This window comes from Protopterus annectens, chromosome 8.part1, assembly GCF_019279795.1.
Source record: "Protopterus annectens isolate FY-2018-M chromosome 8.part1, PAN1.0, whole genome shotgun sequence".
NCBI classification, from domain to species: Eukaryota; Metazoa; Chordata; order Ceratodontiformes; family Protopteridae; genus Protopterus; species Protopterus annectens.
In genome coordinates this window covers 380263526-380285189 of record NC_056742.1, presented here as the reverse complement: position 1 = coordinate 380285189, position 21664 = coordinate 380263526, and positions in this window count along the sequence as shown.

The following is a 21664-nucleotide window of genomic DNA, read 5'->3' as shown; positions in this document are numbered from 1 at the left end:
CTAACCCTGAACCCTGCACCTGCTCCTAACCTTAACCATGCTCATTACCTTGTGAAAAATCATTTCGCAAACTGTAACACTATTCAGACAAATTATGTCGAAAGGTGTCGTTAGTGTATGAGTTAAAAAAAAATCACAAATTAATACTATTTGTTTCCATTTATGATAGTTTGCTAGGTTTGTTTTGTTTTTTGTTTAGTTTAGGATGGTGTAGATATTTTCGCTTTAATAGTGTTTTTGCTGTTGCTTTTGTGTATCAGTGAAACATCCTATAATTTGTTAATGCTAAGATAGACTAATAAATTATTCATCATATCTTTCTCTGGATTTAAATAATCTAGCTCATCTGTATCATTTGCAATTTATTTTTCCCATTAAATTTTAGACTGGATGATTTGAATTAATTTTGAGTGAACTTATCTGTTGTATGAAGGCTAATTCTAATGTATCACTGAGGGGGACAAAAACATAAACTCATACACACACACACACACACACACACACACACACACACACACACACACACACTCTCTCTCTCTCTCTCTCCCTGAATTTTCTCTGTCAGAGGTCTAAGAATATGGGCTGCTCACCTCATTTTTCCTTACACTGTTGTTTTGCAAAAGCCTCTCTTTTAGCTAATAGAAAATAAATTATGTACTCAATTCTCCTTTTTTAGATACAAGAGGTTATTAAAGCACTTTATCTAACATCTATAACATACTAACTCCTGATGAAGAGTTTCATTTAGTTCAAAAGCTCAAGTAACTATGCAAACTATATCAGCCCACTAATAATCAACTTATAAACTCCTGATGAAAGGCTTCCTGTATTCCAAAACATTGAGTAACTGTCCAACCTGTGTTGGTCCAGTAAAAAGTATTCCATCACCTGTGTGTTAAAGCATTCTGTAAATGCCAGTACTTTGTGATTTAGTTTCCATATCCAGATTTTAATTCACTCTTTGTAGTAAACATACCGCTGTATTTCTTCACATGCAGTATATCTTTTTGTATATTCCAAATATTCTGTGCCTCATTTGTTTATGTCTTTCGGCTTTTCCCAGTTAGGGGTCACCACAGCGGAACTCCGGTCTGCTAATGATTGGCAGTAGAGTTTTACATGCTGGCTTGCCGGGCCTAACGCACAACCTTCCACGAAGGAACGCCCGTTCACGCATGTTGCCACACAGAAGATGCTCTAACTGAGGATTGAACGGGCAACGTCTAACTGTGAGGCGACAACGCTACCGCAGCACCACCACCACAGTATAAATATTCTGTGCCTCATTAATCAGCAAAATGATTAAATTATCAAATAATTTCATCAAAGCTGCCAGATTTTTAAGTGTTCTCATTTGCATTTAATCTTTTTCCATCTATCAGACAAAACATCACAAATAAGATAAGCCTGATTCATTTTTCTTTATTATTAAGCACATTATTTAATACAGGTAGAATGTATACTGCATCTTTTCAAAACATATTAATATAAAAGCATGTCTATTCTGAGTTCCTCTCTTGTTAAGGTATTCATCACTCTTTGGCACATTTGATAATTATACTAATGTACTGTTTAAATATATTTGGGGCTTTCAATAGACCTGCCTTTATCATACTACCCTTGCATGAAAGACACCATCATGATAGTCAGCAGGCAAATTACTGTCTTAGACTGGGCTAATAACATTTTAGTGCTCACAAAATTTCCAAGGTTTAGCTTTAGGACATTCTGGCCACTAAGAATTAAGACAATAATGCTTGCTCCTATAGCTTGTCTCTTGCATTACTTCCTACTGGATGCTCTTTACAAGAAAATGATGTGTTGCACTGTAAATTTTGATTTAAATGCATTTCAGCAGGCTATGCATTCTTAGCACAAATGGGCAAGATATTCTAAATGGTACATTTGTATTTATAGGCCTATTAACAATTTAAGTGTTTTATATAGATATAATTAATTTCATATACATTCATCTAGATATAGTATAAAAAGCATAATATGGTTTTCTAGCTTTCAAAGGTGAACTTATAGTAGTTTCGTAACTGTTATGCACAGCAGCAAACCATACTAGGAATAACCTCTCCTGAATAAAAGAGTTAAAAATTCAGCAAACTAATCAAGTCCAATTGTTCTATCATCCACATTTTGACTGCATCTGGAGTTTAAGAAAATTAAAGTATTTGGAGTACTACAGAGAGCAGAAGAACATGATCAGACTCATAAAATGTGAAACACAGCACAGAGACACACACTCTCACACACACACACACACACACACACACACACACACACACACACACACACACACGCATGCACACGCACACACCAAGTACAAGCATGCATGAACCCACCTCAGCATTAGTATACATAGATTTGTGGATGTGTGTGAGGTGCAGTGAGATTATTTTAAACGTATTTGGACATGCTATGACAATCCCATTTAATATCCAGTAATCCAGTTAACTGGATGTGATGAAAGTGTTGTCAGTCTTTAGATATATAGTTGTGCTTATGAATATATATATATTATATATATATATATATATATATATATATATATATATATATATATATATATATATATATATTTATATGAATAGGTTTACTACCAGAATTCTGAGTGAAGGTCCAACAACTATGTTGTCAACCTTCATTCATGCAAGTCTTGGGTTAGTGAATGCATTGTGTATTTGCACATATGTGGTCGCCCTTCTGACAACAGATCATTGTAGAGTGCAGAGCAGGAAATTTGCCATTTTCCCCACTGTAGTGCGATCTCGGAGTTGGAATATTTAATCTGTGGGGGGTGTGGGGGTGCAGGGGGGCTTGACCCCCAGCTAAATAGTGTTGTCACTTGGTATGCAGTGTTCAACCTCAGTCTATGGATGTCAAGAACGGTCGGATTCGCATTAGGAAGTGTGTTTGTGAGATTCTGACCTTCTCGATATCCCATTTTGAACATCTGCATCAATGTTTTAGGTTAGACTGTCTTGTGGATGTCGACCTTATGATAGTGAACCATATATATATATATATATATATATATATATATATATATATTTATCTATCTATATATATATATATATATATATATATATATATATATGTGTGTGTGTGTGTGTGCGCGTGTGTGTTTTATAAAGTTACAAGAGTGTTCACAGTTAGAACTGTAATTAGTCAAATGCCACAACAGATAATAATAATAAAATGAGACCTTTTAAATATGTATGCAAAGAACATAAGAAGGACAATAAAGAGCAGTCAGTGTTAAGTATGTTACATTTTAAAAACAGCAACACAATTAAAAGCACTACATGCAAAAAAGTGTCTCTTAGTGCCAGTTTTTATACACAATACATGTAGTGTTGCATAATATCATCTAAAGGCTTTTCTTCTTAGGTTCCATATGAAAATGGGCCCAGCTAAGAAGGGTTAGCCCAGTTGAGAAAACATAACTAAATAACTAATGTTGCTAATCTTCAAAATATATAGAACTGCAATGAAGGAGGTAATGTTAGAAGTAATGAAGGGTGTATATAATATGCTCCTGAAGGTATATAGTTTGGCCTTTGTCTATAAAGCATTTACAATCAGATTACTTTAAAAGATGGTCTTTCTTTTTGACACTGTATATTTTAACATTACTATAGCTACAAACTCTATAAAAAGAACCAACAGAAACAGAAAAAATGATATAGGGGACTTTTGCTAATCTAGATGACATGTAATTAGTCATGTTCAGTACACCACTATGTTTATTAAGATATTTACATCTCTTTAAGAATAACACCATTCCAAAGCTTGCTTGCTGCAAGATGTTTCCCCCACACTGCAGAAAAGATTTCAACATGCTCTGCTTTATCAAAATCCATCTGCAAGTCACTATAAAGAACAGTTTTAATTGTAGCATTCATGATCAACAAACAAAAAGGAAACCTGAAGCAGTCTAAGAGCAATAAACATGTTACATTTTTGTTGACTGTAAGTTGTCAAAAGTAAATATACTGGCAGTAGGACAGGTAAACTTGTATGAGAAGTACAGCACTTGATATAACATTGGTGGCAGCCATAGTTGTAACAGCTCAGCAAATGTACTCTGTACCAAAGCAGTTCGATGAAGCATACCTTTCATTAAGCTATTAGGAAAGTATACATACTTATAATGGATAAGCAGTGACCACAGGTAGCCATGGACTTTAATGGGCATGATCACTATTTGGACTTGTAAAAAATCACATTTATGTGATAACGTATTAATCAAGTGTCAACTCTTCAGTAATGGTCCAGCTGGTAGCCTTAAGTACAAGTTTAGAATAATTACAAATGTTCTTGTTTGGTAGCTTAAGAATATACCATCTCTTCATCACAGTTTTAAGCACACTTGCTCGGTTTGTGACCATAGATAACTAAATACTAAAATGTGAAGATTAAAGCAACAGGTTCAATTTCAGTAACAGAAACCAGTAAACAAATTTTACTAGTGATTGATAGTTTATTGTGGTAGAAAGCATACATGGTGATAGGTAAAGAAAAAATGCTTTAGAATAAAATTTGTTCTAGCAAGGGTTGTGATAAAATAGTTCCTAGAGACCACTAGACAACATTTCAAAGTTTAGAAAAGTGCAATCTTAACAATGTGACTCAGTCAGACCTGGTCATCATAGTAAATGGCTTGCATATTTTCTGTTGCTATTCACACCTGTGGCTTTCTGCACCCTTCTTCTAGCCTTTATAGTGATGCAGATCTTCAAAGCATTCTACATTTGGTGATTTAACTACCTGTACTACAAATTAAAAACATCTAAGGTGTATGCTGCTAAGTAAAGAAAATAGATATGGAGTTTCATTACAAACAAGAGAAGCTTTCTTCTGAAATCTTCATCTGAACATATTTGATTTAACAGTTGCATGTCCCTAAAATGTTATTATATTGCAAGATCAAAACATTTCTTACATGTTTTAAACAAGGACAGGAATAAATGCATACCCCGAAGCAAACATGCATCAGTTATATCTACCATCCCCTTACTATGAAGGAGTTTATCGGCACTAAGTTATAAACAAGCAAGACAACTGTGAGTGATTGCTCGGCCTAGAATACATTTACCATAAATGGGCTTCAGTCCCCACACCTTTAGCAGGAAGTGTTAGTTTTCTTTTCCATTGCAGACTTTGCACCTCCAGTGATCATATATAACACCGTGGCATGTGGTATACCAATACAACCTACACAAAATTCCTGGTCTTGAAAACTGACAGTTATAAAACTTTAAATGGTAGTTGATCATTTACTATGTATCTATCTATTTATTTATCTACCTCCCTACCTAAACTGGGTATATGGCTAGTCCATTGATCTTTTTCAGCTGTGACCTAAGCCATAAGTCAAAGGCTGTACATACATGTGAAAGGTCCATGTCAACTTACTGAAAAAAAGCAATATGCTGAAAGTCATAATACTGAATCTGCAATGTTGAAATGTTAAAATGATGGCAATATTGAAATGTTGGAATCAAAATATGTATTCCGCTACACGTGTAGAGAGCTAGACTTGCCCCCACTGCAAGACCCATGTTAGCCATGGTTTCTTGATTTCACTAACAGGGAAGTGATGTTGTCCATTGATTGGCTGTACACTAGCACAGTGTACATACATAATATGTACCACATGTATGCTATTAGTAGGTATTTTGAGTTCAGCATTGTAAAGTTTCAACATCTTGGCATTTCAGGACTTTGCATTCAGTATTATGTTCAGTATAGCACTATTTGTAAGTTGTCACCCACCTATCCGCCTATCTATAATATGCACACACAGATATATATATATATATATATATATATATATATATATATATATATATATATATATATATATATATATATATATATATCACACAAGTATACATATGACCTAAAGATGCAGCAAGGATTGTTTTGTGATTATTGGCTATGCGACAAAAATGCAATCTGCATAACATACCATTGCTTTGCATTGTTTTGCTCAGGTTTAACTAGAATAGGAATGAACACTTGAGAGCTATCTCCTCTAAATTTCTACTTTCTGTTTCATCCAGTTTTATGACTCTTTTATCAGGCCAGCAAAGCTTGTTATTAAAAGTGGGACATTGACAACTTCCCAAAGAATTCTGATTCAGCTTTTCCAGAAGCAGGGCCACTAACTGACCCTGCTGGGTTTTGCAGTTTATGGTATACTGCAGTAAACACATAATGTTTGCTGCATAAGATGAGCCACTACTCTGGTGTGGAAAGACATTACTTCATTTTGAAATTAGTCCCAATGGACAGTGAAACAAACATCTCCAGTCCGGAAGGCATATTATAACTGCATCCTAAAATAAAGTAAAAATAGTACACTGGAGGTCATAAGTACCATGAAAGTCATACTTACACTTGTGCCCTGCAGCCCTAGGAATGCAGAACAAATATATATTGATTATTTAGTGCCTATGACCAGGGGCTGCTGTTTTCCTGTGGCTTTTAACAATGAAGCTTTTGTCCATCTTTCTCACCTTCTGTCTCACTCTTTTTTTCCTTTTCTTAGTTCCTGATTATAATTAAATGCTCTTTTTCATCGCTGAAGATTAGAAGCCATATTCCTGCTTTTTCTTTTATGTAGTCTGTACACTCTACCTTTACATTTTCAGGCAGGATTTGTAAAAATAATTAGAGCTTTCATTTACAAACCCAAATTTCTACACATATCACGATTGTTTTCTGTAGTTCATGATTTATGACTATTTCCTTTTCCCTAGCCGCATTCACTTTCTGTAACCCCCATGATGTGCTCTGCAGTACAGTATACATTACATCATATGCTGTGGAGGTGGTCATAACCTGCCTTTGTTTTCTGAACACTCACAGCAAGACTGCAAGACCCTGACAAGCCATGAATGGCAGCTCACCTGTGTTTTGGCTTCTAGTAGCTAAGTGTATGCATCTAGTTTGTAAATCTAGTTCACAGCACGTATCAATCGTGAAATATGTACTCCTGCCTCCCAGTTCACAAGAGTTAGAAAAAAGGTCACATTGCTACAGGCTTGTTTGCTTTGCAGCATTAGACAGCAGTGTGGATGACACAGAAAAGAAAATTGTATGTTACTACCTTCTTAACTATTCCTCCCAATACGAAAGAATGAATATTTCAAAACATTAATTGGAAGGATGCGTGGTTTGTTAAGTACAACACAGCAGAAATACAATGTAACTGAATACACAAGAGACAAATTAGTGGCAATGATGTAATGTGCACACAGGGTTAGTCATTATAGTACAGGTTTCATGAGGTACTGGTGTGAGAAGCCAAGTTAGGCTATAGGAATGCCTAAAACTTCTAATATTGTTATTGTATAGGTGTGTGTGTGTGTGTGTGTGTGTGTGTGTGTGTGTGTGTGTGTGTGTGTGTGTGTGTGTGTGTGTGTGTGTGTGTGTGTGTGTGTGTGTATGTGTGTGTGTGTGTGTGTATGCGTGTGTGTGCATGTGTATATGCATCCAAACATCTGTAACTCTGCATTCCCTTAGCAAGTTGTAATGAACTGTGATACAAAGCAGAAATAAAACAATCCAAACAGCATATAAACACGGATATATCAGTCATATATGCCAATACATTAGCATCGACATACTATGAACAGTTTCTGAATGTCTTATACTACAACTCTCCAAAATATACTTCAACATAGAAAAGATAATCACAAATTCCATGGTTGATGATGCCCGAAAGAATCCCTGTAATGAAGCTGAAACAATGCATCATGATTCAAAATGGCAAACAAACAATATCCAAATGTGTAATATGCATAGCACCTCACCGATAATCTGTATCATGCACCATCTAAAGCAAACGTAAGGATAGTGCATGCCTGTTACATTGCAAAACTGGTGTTAACTAGTTAATACCATTGACAACACAATGACTATAGACATGTCTGGAAAAACCCAGCTTGGAAACAGAAATTTATAAATATTACTTGGCCATCATGAGAGTATTAGAATAGAAAGTGCAGGAAGGTCTTATCAGGATCAGCTTCTCCAAGGTTTAATCCCTGCACAAAAATGGTATTTATTCATGCCTGTACCTGTTTGCAAACATTAGAATCCCATAAAATTATATATAATGCCTCTTTTTTAATGGTCATTTGGAACACAGTACTGAACGTGTCCTTAGATAGCACAAGACGTTAGCCGATAATGCAATTTTGTGCTGTATAAAAAACAAAGCAAGTGTAACAAAAGAATGATGCTGTGATGTGTACAAACAAGGATACGGCAACAAGCTGAACAATGTAGATCCTTCTATGATATGGCAGGGTTTAGTCCCGACAGAGCACTAATTATGGCTGTTTGTCAGTGCTAAGGAACAAGTAGTGACCCATATGGGAAATGACCACAGACAGAGTATGAAGCACAAGATGGGTATTGAAATCATGATCATAGGTATGTCACAAACCATGACTGGTACACATATTAGCAACAAACACTCAGACCTGTAAATGAACTGCTTGACTAGTGTGTGACCTACACATGTAATGTATTGTACTTCACAGAGCATAAGAAATGGGAGATGTTTTCCAGCCTGTTCTTAACTGAACACTGTATAACATACAGCAATAGCACAATGCAAAAATCAGTCTCATCCCAATAGATTTAGACATAAGTCATTCTTCTGACACAGATGACAGTTATATAAGAGCATTGCATTTTTCAGATAAAAAATTGACAAGGATACTGTTTATATACATTGTGACCATTTAATTATAAAGATCATTAAACCTATTTTAATTTATTTGTTAACATGTCAAATTAACAGGTCCACCATGGACTCTTTTCATTCATGATCACGGCTACAAGAGAGGTAACTACAATAAGAAAAAAGCAAATATATAGATATACATATATACATGTGTGTGTGAGCAATACAAATGAGAAGTGTGTGTGTGTGTGTGTGTGTGTGTGTGTGTGTGTGTGTGTGTGTGTGTGTGTGTGTGTGTGTGTGTGTGTGTGTGTGTGTGCACTCGTGCATGTAGGATATATATAAAATGCATATATATATATATATATATATATATATATATATATATATATATATATACATACATATATATATATATATATATATATATATATATATATATATATTTATACATACACACACACACACACACACACACACACACGCTATATATATATATATATATATATAGAGAGAGAGAGAGAGATAGACAGAGATATGTATGTATATCCATCCATCCATCCACAACCCCTTTTTCCCATATATAAACATGCAAACTTGACCTCTGGCTAGTGCCTTTGTTGAGTTTTGCATGTTCTTTGTGTGTGTCTCTGTTGACTGTTAGCAACATTCTTTTGCAGATGTGAAGAAAACAGACTATCCAATGAAAATCCATACAGACTGAGAGAGGACATGTAAATGCCATATGAACTTTAATAGGCCAGGACTTGTGATTCAGAAACGTTGGCTGCTCATAAGAACGTGTAAACTAGAGTAAAGTAATGGCACATTATACACATTTCACTGGCTCATGATGATTTCACTACATTAACAACAAAACTTAGCAAGTCAAGTCTACAAAGTGAATTTCCTTACAAATAAAATTTAGCAATATACTTTTTAGTAAAGAACCATAAATAAATACAAAACAATTCATAAGTTCATAGGTTCATCGGTAGGTACTAAGCTATTGGCCCTAGGGCCTATATAAGCCTTGCCAAAATGTACCCTGGCTTTCACCACCCAAGAAAATTATTTTCCTGTGCCCCTGTCGAGTAGAGCCACAGAAGTGATCCCTGGGGTGAAGTTCCTATTTCCCATCTAATCATCAAGATTTTTCTTGAAGAGTGCTAATGAGGAGTTCTGTTTGACATAGATAGGCAATCTGTTCCAAAGTATGGGAAGTCTCTGGGACAGGAATCTAATCCCTCCAGCATGTTCTGTTTATTGTGGTGACAAGGTTTAGGTCCCTAGAGCATGTAGCTCGGAGGGATTGGGATTTCTTTAAGTGGAGTATGTCCAACAGCTCTGGGTTTGACATAGCTTTGTATGTTAGGCAGAGATCGCCTCTGAGTAGGCAATATGTGACGGAGTAAAGCTGGAGTTTTTTGAGACGATCTGCGTAGGGCATCTGTTTGAGGCCAGTAATCCTCTTTGTGAGGTATTTCTGTGGCTTTTCCAGTTGTTGTAGATGTCGTGTGAGGTACATACCAAAAGGGGTGTTGTACTCTATAATGGGTCTAATGAGTGATGAGTAGAGGGGAACAATGATCTCTTTTTTTCTGGATGAGAAACCTTTTGTGATGAGGTGAGTCACGTAGAAGGATTTCCTGACCACTGTGGTGATGTGATTATCAAAGGAGACTACTGTCCACCTGTGTCCCAAGGTCTCTTATCACACTTTCAGCATTAAGTAGACTACCAGCTATGTGGTAGTTCATGGGTACAGAGTTTTTACCAAAGGGGATGATGATACACTTTTTGGCATTGAGCTTCAAGCCATGGCTTTGACACCAGTTATCCGTCTCAGTGAGGCCCTTTTGCAGTATGTCCACATCATTAGGAGTTTTGATTATGGCTCCTAGTTTGCAGTCATCTGCAAACTTTGTTAGCCAAAGACCTTCTGTGTTAGCCTGTACTTCAGAGAAGTAGATACCAAACAGGAGAGGGCCCAGGACTGAACCCTGTGGTACTCCACTTGTCTCTTGTCTGAATTCGGATTTGGAGTCCGCTATTTTTACAGTGTGGGTTCTGTCTGTGAGCCAGTTAGCAACACATCTTGTGACATAGGGATTTATACCTAGTTTAGTGAGCTTATCTATAATTCCAGAGTGGGGGTGGTGTTGAAAGCCTTGGTGAGATCTAGATATGCTGTGTGAACCACTTTATCCTCATCTATGGCTTTGGTGACTGCTTCAAAGAAGTCATTCAGGTTTAGGAGACATGATCTGCCTTTTACAAATCCGAACTGGGTAGGGTCCAGAGTTTGGAGATTACCAATGTCTTTGTTTATGAGTTCCATGATGATACATTCCATGGCCTTGCAGACCAAGCTCATCAGGCTAATGGGGCAGTAGTTCCCGGGGTCCGTCGTGGCTCCCCCTTTGTGGAGTGGAATAACCATCGCGGTGCACCATTCAGTGGGCACAAAGCCTGAGGTGAGGCTATGACTGAACATGGTACTTAGGGAGGGTGCCATTTCATTCTGTAGTTCATGTAGAACACAGCCTGGGATGTTGTCAGGTCCCATGGATGCTGTGTTCTTGGTTTTGGAAAGTGTGTTTTTTACATGTGCAGCCGTGATTACAGGAACTTCTTCTGGTATAGAGATGGGCCCTCTAGGGGGTAAGAGGGGTTTTGGAAAGTGTGTTTTTTACATGTGCAGCCGTGATTACAGGAACTTCTTCTGGTATAGAGATGGGCCCTCTAGGGGGTGAGAGGGGGATAAAGTTAGCACTGAACTTATCTGCCAGGATGTTGGCAATATCAGTTGGTTCTGTATATTTAGTGCCATTGTGCTGTAACTCAGAGCAGATCTGAGGGTTGCCATTGAGATTCTTGACATAGCTATAGAATGCTTTGTGGTTGTCTTTAAAGTCAGTGGCAATTTTGTTTTCGTAACTAGCTTTGGAGGATTTTATGAGGGATCTCAGCTTCTTACTGAGGTTAACCAGGGAGTTTCTCCTGTCATGGGATTTTACTCTTGTTTTCAACAGTCTCTTTCTTCTGTTGTAGAGTTTGTTTATGGCAGAGGGCCACCAGATTGGCTTCTTTTTTTTGGAGGATAGCATCTTGGTTCTTTTAGGGATAGCATGATCCATGCACTCATGTAAGTGCTTATAAAGTGCATTTGTGTAGGATTCAGCAGTCGTACCTCTATTGTCTGTCTGCATGGGTGTCGTGAAGTTTGCCACTTCTGTCTTAAGAAGTGTGAAGTTGGCTTTGGAGAAGTTTTTTACGGTGGTTTCCCTAATTGGGGGTGGGGGCGGGATGTGGATGTCTAGGGTGATTAGCTTGTGGTCGGATCTGACCAACAAGGAATTGACCTCTGCTGTGGAACACTGGTTGCCCATGTTGGTAATGACCAGGTCTAGGATATTGCTGCCCCTGGTGGGGGTGTGAATAAGTTGATCCAAGTCATTGGAATTTAAGAATTTGAGAAAACGTTGAGCAAAAGAGTTGGTACATGAGTAGTTTTCAAAGTTAATGGTGGGGTAGTTGAAATCGCCCATAATTAGGGTGTTGGGTTGTACCCTAATACTTTCCAGTGTATCAAGAAATGAGGAGTGGGAATCCTGGGGCATGGTGGGGGGTCTGTAGCAAGCTACAATTTGGATTGCGATCTTGCCCAGAGTTAGTTGCACTTGGATAATCTCGGATGCATTATGCTGTGCAACTAGCCTGGAGGTGTGGATATCCTTAATGAATATGGACACGCCTCCACCTTTAGTGCTTCGTTATTGCATTATGCTGTGCAACTAGCCTGGAGGTGTGGATATCCTTAATGAATATGGACACGCCTCCACCTTTAGTGCTTCATTCCGGGTTAGGTGGCCGAAAGGTGTGTTATGAATTATAGCCTGGTAATGCAGAGGTGCTCTCTGGAGCTTTGAACCAGGTCTCTGTCACTGCACAGATGTCGATGTTCTCCATTTTAAGGAGTGCCTCGAGTGAGTGCATTTTGAGGTTTAGACGGCTAGCACTGAGTAGCATTACCCTCAGATTTTGCTTGCTTGTACCTTTTACGGTAGTGAATTTGTCATTTGAATCTTACCTAAAAAAGGCACTATAGAGGTGGCAAGAGCCTTAGCCAGTATCCGGAATCCCAAGTGCGACAGGTGCAAGCCATCTCTGGCAAAGCATCATGGTATGTCGATCATGTCGTCCCAGGTAGACAAATACTGGATCCCCTTAGAATGACACCAGAAGCTTAGCCAATTGTTGAAGTCAATCATTTTGTCCCTGTACTGTGGTATCATTCTGGGTGATGGCAGGATGCTACTCAGGGCTAGGGCCATACCTGCTTGGGCTACAAGAATGGAGAGCTCCTTCATGTCTCTTTTCATGTAGTCCAGGGAGGTACGTCTCAGGTCATTCACACCAACATGGACAATGACAGTGTCATATTTGTACTTGTTGTGGAAAGACCTAAGTGAGTGTGTTATGTGGTGGATCCTGGCACTTGACAGGCAGCTGACAGTAACTTTCTCCTTGTTTAGCCTGGTGAGTGGAACATCAGTGTGCCTGACTATAGCGCAACATCTGGCACTAAGTGAATTCTCAACAGGCTTTTGAAATCTGCAATATAAAAGCTGTTGAGACACATCAGCATCATAATCTTACATAAAAAAATTAATTTCATGTGGATATATAAACTGATCTTATGGAGCTCTGTAATCAGTGCTGCCATTGTGATAAAGTATTTTCATTGCTGCCCACTGAGAGAAGACAAAAGTATCTTTTCCAGACAAGGTTCCAAGAGACACACCTTTTGTGATAATGGCTATAGCTATACAAGCCTTCTGCCAACGACTAGTGTTCATCACACTCTCTGCATAGCTCTCAACCTTGTAGTGTAAGAATTGTGGATAACGCCAATAATAATGAGGTGGACAATGGCCCATAATCATGGACAGATTTTAAATATTGCTCTTATAAACTTAAAAAAGTTTTTAGAATAACAGGTTTTGTATTAGCATGCATTTTGTAAAAAATGTATGAAGTCTGAAACTCAAATGTTTGTTATTATTTTGTGACTTCAATTCTCTATCATTAGCTAGAAAATCAAAAATTTTATTATATAGAATAGACTAAAAATATGAGGCAAAAATCTGGGTGTTCCATGAAATTCTGGACAGTTGAGAGGTATACCTGAGGGATGCACTGTGTTTGCATACTCTGTAGTCAGTAATATGGTTCTGCAAATGTTGCTGTGCATAACAGATAAGGGAGAGTTGGGAGCGGGATATGGTTCTGCAAATGTTGCAGTGCATAACAGATAAGGGAGAGTTGGGAGCGGGATATGGTTCTGCAAATGTTGCAGTGCATAACAGATAAGGGAGAGTTGGGAGCGGGATATGGTTCTGCAAATGTTGCAGTGCATAACAGATAAGGGAGAGTTGGGAGCGGGATATGGTTCTGCAAATGTTGCAGTGCATAACAGATAAGGGAGAGTTGGGAGCGGGATATGGTTCTGCAAATGTTGCTGTGCATAACAGATAAGGGAGAGTTGGGAGCGGGAGTTCAAATTTGTATGCTTATTTCTGAATCACAGTTTTCATAACTGTGACAAAAAACAGCCAACAGTGTTCTTAACCTTACCAAGTCCAAATGACAGGGTAATACAGGGCAAGACAGTCGAAACATGAGGCAGCCATGACAGCATCATTGAAGGCTAGTAATCACATATCAACAGGCAGCTCATTATGTCAGTGCAGTTTAACTGCTATGAGAGTGCACTCACCCAGAGCAAGGTAATGTGCATGTACTTACTAACAAACTATGCATCTCTAAACACTGACACAGTCAGTATGTTTGAACTGTGATGTGCATACAGTTTGGAGCTATGCAGATGGCATGTGGTATAATTAATGAGATTGTTTCACATCTCTTAAGAAGACATGTATAAATAAAAAGAACAAGCGGTCCCCAGGTGCAGAGCCCTGAGGAATCTGACTCTTAATAGTAGCAGTCATATTGCAATAATCATTTCCTGAGTGGGAAAAGGTACACACCCTGCACCATGTCTGTGTTGTTAGTAATCATCCATAACAGGAATACAATTTAATAATACATCTTTGGGCCTGATAAGCTATGTTATAAGTTGAGTGAGATCTCCAGTGCTTAACAGTCTCATATGTAAATTAGGTTTGATGTTAAGCCAGTTACAGTTAAAGTATTCCATAAGTACAGCCTCCTGAAACTCCATGTGCAGTTGTAGCTCCTTCAGTATGGCTTCCATTTTTTCCTGTAGAATTCAGTGGACTGTATTTAATGTTCATTACACTTCTATATCCCTGCTACTATCATTTTGGTCTGCTTTTAGCCCTACTAGCCCTAAAGTGAAGCTAGTGTGCAATCACCACTGTTCTATCCAGTTGCCTCTATCCTCACCACAAATGCACAGATGTGTCTCAGTTTGTTCACCAAACTGTTGGACAGTTAATTCCCCACAACATAACCAACACTTTTTTCCTATGGTAAATATCCTAAATATGAAATTAAAATGCAGAAAAGTGGTAACCTAGAAGTGCAGAAACTCTGGCATGAGAAAATATGAAAAATATGTATTGAAAAGCTTCACTCAGAAATTGTCCTTGGAGGTACAAATTTATATAAATATTACATAAAAACAAGCCAAATTAAAGTATTTAATTTAAGGCTGCATCATCAGAAACTGTTGCTGACTTTCTAATTTAAGGAAATTAATTTCAGATAACTGTAGAAAAAAATGGAAACCCTGTTCATTTACTAAAATGTATAGTTGTCTTTTATTGCTCACTTTCATCACTGCATATACTAAAAATTTACAACACGTTGTTCACAAAGAGTTAGTAATATAAAAAGCATGTATCAGTTTAGATATATTTATCATTTTTGTTGTCACCTTTTAAATTTCACTTGTGTGACTGAAGCTAAAACACTCAGTGTTATTGTTTTGGGCAAAATGTTGTTTCTTTGAGAGTTAATATTCACACTAAAGCTAACACAGTGAAAGTTTGACTATATTCAGTATTTTTCAGATACTGATTAAGTTATCCCACCACCATTCCCACTGAAGGGTTGGCTAATGGTATTTATCTGACAGTAGTAAGCAGATCCTATGGAACAGAACTGAGCATAGGGAACCAAGTATCACAGTGGGCTATGACATTTGACTTATGTACATGAAGCTAGGCCTGCTTCATAACATGCTTATTGGAAAGGTTTCATTCACTGACACAGCCATCATCATCCATTTATTCAACAATAGATGCCAGTATGAGTACTTATATGGCACCATGTGGCTGCCATGCAAAACCAGGTAGTTTATAAGGGAATTAGCAAGGCAGCAAACCAATACAACTACTTACCTACAATTTTGTATCTACATTTGTTACAGCAGCTTCTTATCCAAAACAACATCAGCTGTCATGGACCTCCCAATGTTGAACCAAGATCAAAGCCTTCTGGAACAGGGAAGCCTATTTTGTGAATTTGAGAGATCATTATAAAATTGCAATTGTTCTACAGTATAGATTGAAGAGGTGAGATACAAGCTGAGCTAGCCCACCCTACATAGGATCATAGGATGATAGGAACTTACTAGGCTATTGGTCCTGAGGCTCTTATAAGCCTAGCCAAGAATTTAGCCCTTGTTTAGACAAATCATCTAACAGTATACCCCACAGCAGCTGGTGTTTAGGATTCAAAAGCATCTGATGACTTAGCTAGCATGGAAATATTCGTGCCAAAGGAACATCACCAGGACACAACAAGCCATAGGTGAACAAGTATTTGAGAACATTTTGATTCAAATGATAATCCATCCATCCTTATTGTAACAGTGTGTGTTCTGTAGCAACTAGAGATAACATACATACCTGATATGCTAGTCTGATGTGTGAGCTGATACAGTGTGACCATGCTGCTTGTCTGATGTGTGAGCTGATACAGTGTGACCATGCTGCTAGTCTGATGTGTGAGCTGATACAGTGTGACTATGCTGTTAGTCTGATGTGTGAGCTGATACAGTGTGACCATGCTGCTAGTCTGATGTGTGAGCTGATACAGTGTGACTATGCTGCTAGTCTGATGTGTGAGCTGATACAGTGTGACCATGCCGCTAGTCTGATGTGTGAGCTGATACAGTGTGACGATGCTGCTAGTCTGATGTGTGAGCTGATACAGTGTGACCATGCTGCTAGTCTGATGTGTGAGCTGATACAGTGTGACCATGCTGCTAGTCTGATGTGTGAGCTGATACAGTGTGACCATGCTGCTAGTCTGATGTGTGAGCTGATACAGTGTGACCATGCTGCTAGTCTGATGTGTGAGCTGATACAGTGTGACCATGCTGCTAGTCTGATGTGTGAGCTGATACAGTGTGACCATGCTGCTAGTCTGATGTGTGAGCTGATACAGTGTGACCATGCTGCTAGTCTGATGTGTGAGCTGATACAGTGTGACCATGCTGCTAGTCTGATGTGTGAGCTGATACAGTGTGACCATGCTGCTAGTCTGATGTGTGAGCTGATACAGTGTGACCATGCTGCTAGTCTGATGTGTGAGCTGATACAGTGTGACCATGCTGCTAGTCTGATGTGTGAGCTGATATAGTGTGACCATGCTGCTAGTCTGATGTGTGAGCTGATACAGTGTGACCATGCTGCTAGTCTGATGTGTGAGCTGATACAGTGTGACCATGCTGCTAGTCTGTGTGAGCTGATACAGTGTGACCATGCTGCTAGTCTGATGTGTGAGCTGATACAGTGTGACCATGCCGCTAGTCTGATGTGTGAGCTGATACAGTGTGACCATGCTGCCATACTGCCTGTTGTGTCACATACATGCATTATATACAAGGAAATCTATGAGACTCTGTATCTGTCTGTCTGACCCAAATTACAAAAAAGACGGGGGCAGCAATGACAGTTTTAAAGCCAGTGCATGTGTAGCTGTTTAATACAAGACTGCTGTTATCAGAGATGTTTGAGCGTTTCACTTTAAAGGACTGTCTGCTCATATTTTGCTGCTCACTCCCGATATGAATGATATAATTTTGCTCAAAGCATGTGGGGCATTATGTTTTCCAAGGTCACAACCTCCTGAAGAAATTATGAGATAGGTTTTTCATGCATGTTACTGATTGCTCTTTCTCTGAGGTGCAGCAACCTTTAAGCAAGAATAATGAAGTAAAGTAGGTGTAAGGGAAGCTTGCCCCCTCACAAAAAATGGTTTTACTGTTTTACCAGAGTGTTGCAGTTGTCTACAGACTGTAATGTCTTGAGTACCTGGTGTATTGATTATTTGTGTACTCAAGCTTTGGGCAATTCTTGATGTCTGTTGTGATACACGCAGTTCAGTGTAAATTAGAAGTAGTTGATCCTTTTTTTGCAATGCATGGAATATCACTGCAATGCTTGGCACACTCTGCCTTGCTATGGTTCAGTAGCATTCGTTGATGCTATTGACCAGTAATGGGAGGTGCATTGCATCCCTACCCTGTTGCATGTATTTATGGTTAAGCAATTGCATATTAGCACAGTGCATCAGTTAACAGGAGTATATGTAACAGAAGCACTGCATAAATTCAACAAGGGAACTTTTTACTGGTATGTGATCTGGGATACATTTGATGCAACAAACATGCTATTCATAATATTTATTGTATGTATTCTTGTAAATGGCTAATATGTATAGAAAGCTAAGAAAAATGTTTCTCAGGCATGCATCTCCTATGCAAGTGCAGTTATTACTGATTTATTTATTTTACTTATTGGTGTATTTACCAGGAAAGTCCAACTGGGTCACAAAAGCTTGTTTTCAGGATACCAGGGAAGATAAGCGCCATTTAACAGAGAAAATAAGAAACTTTTTTTCAAAGACTTTACATAAACAAACAGTTTAAATTTGTATTGCAGGACACCAGCTCATAGTTTGTACAACATATAGTGCTGTTACTACAAGATGGCCACTGGCCATCACACTTACTATATGCAAAACCTGTGACATTGCACATACGGTATTTAACATGCTAAGTAATGTTAAAGAGTACAGAATGCATTTTCCTCAGTGATCATTGCTTCAGGTGGAATGTGCTCTTTTTTCAAAGGTGCAGGAACTTCATAGATTATTATATTAACAAGATGTTGACAACAAAGCTCAATGAAATGTAGTAGGATGAGGTGTTGGACTTACTGAGAGAATATACTTCTTGTTGTTCAGAAAAAGGGCAGATCCAAAAGGTTGTTGATTGGATGCCATAGATCCCTTTGTTATAATATGTCTGAGCAATGGCTTCTTGACCAATAATGTTAGTGTGCAATGCATTTTGTTAAGGGACATCACTGCAGAGCAATCCCCCTCTTTTCCCCTGAAGTGTAGCAACATTGGATTTGATTATACTGAACCCATTAACCCCCTCCTAGATACAATTAGTAGGACTGGAAAATCCCCAGACATGAGCTCTGTTATTTACTTTTGCTGAGAAAGCTTGTGCCCTTAACTCATGTAACTGGTCTGTTCTAAAACAACTCTCCTTACAGGAGGCAGTTACATACTTTAATAACAAATTTCTTGAGATCCTAGATTTGCATGCACCTGCTCGTTCAAAGAGAACAAAAGCAAAAACTGCACCATGGCTTTCTAAGGAGTCTAGACTCATAATTACCCATAGAAACAAATTGTGGGCTTTATGGCGTTCTACTAAAGACCCCCAAGATCAAATTAAATATAGGCAATCTAGGAACGAAACCAAAAAAAATCCATTTTACAAGACCAAAAACAATACTACTGCAACTTACAGACAGTAAATCAAAACAACACTCAGAAGGTTTGGGAAGGATTGAATAATCTACTTCATCCAGGGCAAACTTCTACCCCCATCCCAGCTGCTACTTTTAATAAACCCCCCCAAGGATGTTTCAGATAGTTTTAACTGATTCTTTACTGAGACAATTCAAGCCCTAGCAAGCCAATTACCTCCTAGCTCCCCTGACCCTGAAAGTACCACCCCTAGAAACCTACTCTAATTCAGCTTCCAACCACTGGCCACGTCACTTATCCGTACCTTGATCAAAAAATTAAAACCCACCACACTCTCTGCTGATCAGTTCCCCGCTGAGTACCTTCAAAAATCAGCTGATGCTATTGCCTACCCAGTATCAATACTAATTACTTGAACCCTAGTAGAAGCTAGAATTCCCACCATCTGGAAAATATCCTATGTAATCCCACTTCATAAAGGAGGCAGCTCTACTGAATTCTCCAATTATAGACCAATAGTCATACTCTCTCCACTTGCAAAGATTATGGAAAAATGTATTCACAGACAATTCATGCACCACCTAATCCAGAATCACCTCATGGCAGATACCAACACGGCGTCCGTCTACACCACAGCATACTTCAGCCCTACTAGCTTTTACCAACACCATAAACCATAATCACAACAGCAATCACATATCCTCTGCCCTCTTCCTGGATCTTTCCAGGCATTCAACATGGTTGACCACCAACTTCCATTACACACCCTGTAAACATTCTGTCTAGATACTAAGGCCCTTCAATGGTTTACATCCTACCTGAACGGGAGACAGCAGGCTGTTCTTTGGCAGAACAAACTCTCTAACCTACTATCCAACACACTTGGAGTACCACAAGGCTCTATACTAGGGCCCCTGCTGTTTTCCATCTTCATTAACGACCTGCATACTGTCATCCCAAAAGTCAGCTGTATCTAATACACTGATGACTCCACCCTGATCTACTCCGCCACATCTCTGACAGACTTATAGTCTGCTACCCAGTCCACCTTTAATACTATAGAAAACTGTCTTTCTGAATGTCATTTGATACTAAATCCTCAAAAAACTAAAATGCTGTTATTCTCACCAACACAAAGGTCTCCTGCTTTTACCTTTACCATAAATGCAAATGATGGCACATTAATCTCCCCTGACCCCTCTACAAAACTACTAGATTTCATTATAGATAACAATCTAAAATTCGACCTACATGTAAACCAATCAACCAAAACCATCAATAAAAAACTAGGATCACTTTATAGACCTAACCAAGGCTTTTGACACCATTCCCCACTTGGGTATTACAGAAAAACTCACCAGCCTGAACATAAACCCCTACGTCACGAGATGGGTTGCCAACTGGCTTACAGACAGAACTCACACAGTAAGAATAGCAGGCTCCAGGTCCGACTCTAAACCAGTCACAAGTGGTGTCCCGCAAGGCTCAGTCCTGTGACCCCTACTGTTCGGCATATACTTCTCAGAAGTACAGGCAAACACAGGAGGACTATGGCTAACCAAGTTCGTCGATGACTGCAAACTGGGAGACATAATTGACTCTCTGGCTGACATGGACATCCACCAAAAGGGCCTTACTGAGACAGACACTTGGTGTCAAAGTCATGGCCTCAAGCTAAATGCCAAAAAATGCATAGTCATCCCATTTGGGAAAAACAAAACACCCACGAATTACCACATAGGTGGCAGCCCTCTTAATACAGAAGAAGTAACAAGAGATCTGGGAACCCAGGTAGATAGTAATCTCTCCTTTGACAATCATATTGCCAAAGTAGTTAGGAAATCCTTCTATGTGGCCCATCTAATTACTAAAGGGTTCGCATCTAGAAATAAAGAGGTTATAGTGCCCCTTTACTCATCACTCATCAGACCCATCATAGAGTACAATGCCCCATTTGGGATGTACCTCACAAGACACTTCCAACAGCTGGAGAGACCACAAAAGTACCTCACCAAGAGGATTACTGGCCTCAAACATATGTCCTATGCAGCCCAACTGAAAAAACTCTGGCTGTACTCAGTGGCATATCGCTTACTCATAGGTGATCTCTGCCTGACTTACAAAGCCATGTCCAACTCAGAATTGATGGACATGCTCCACCTAATG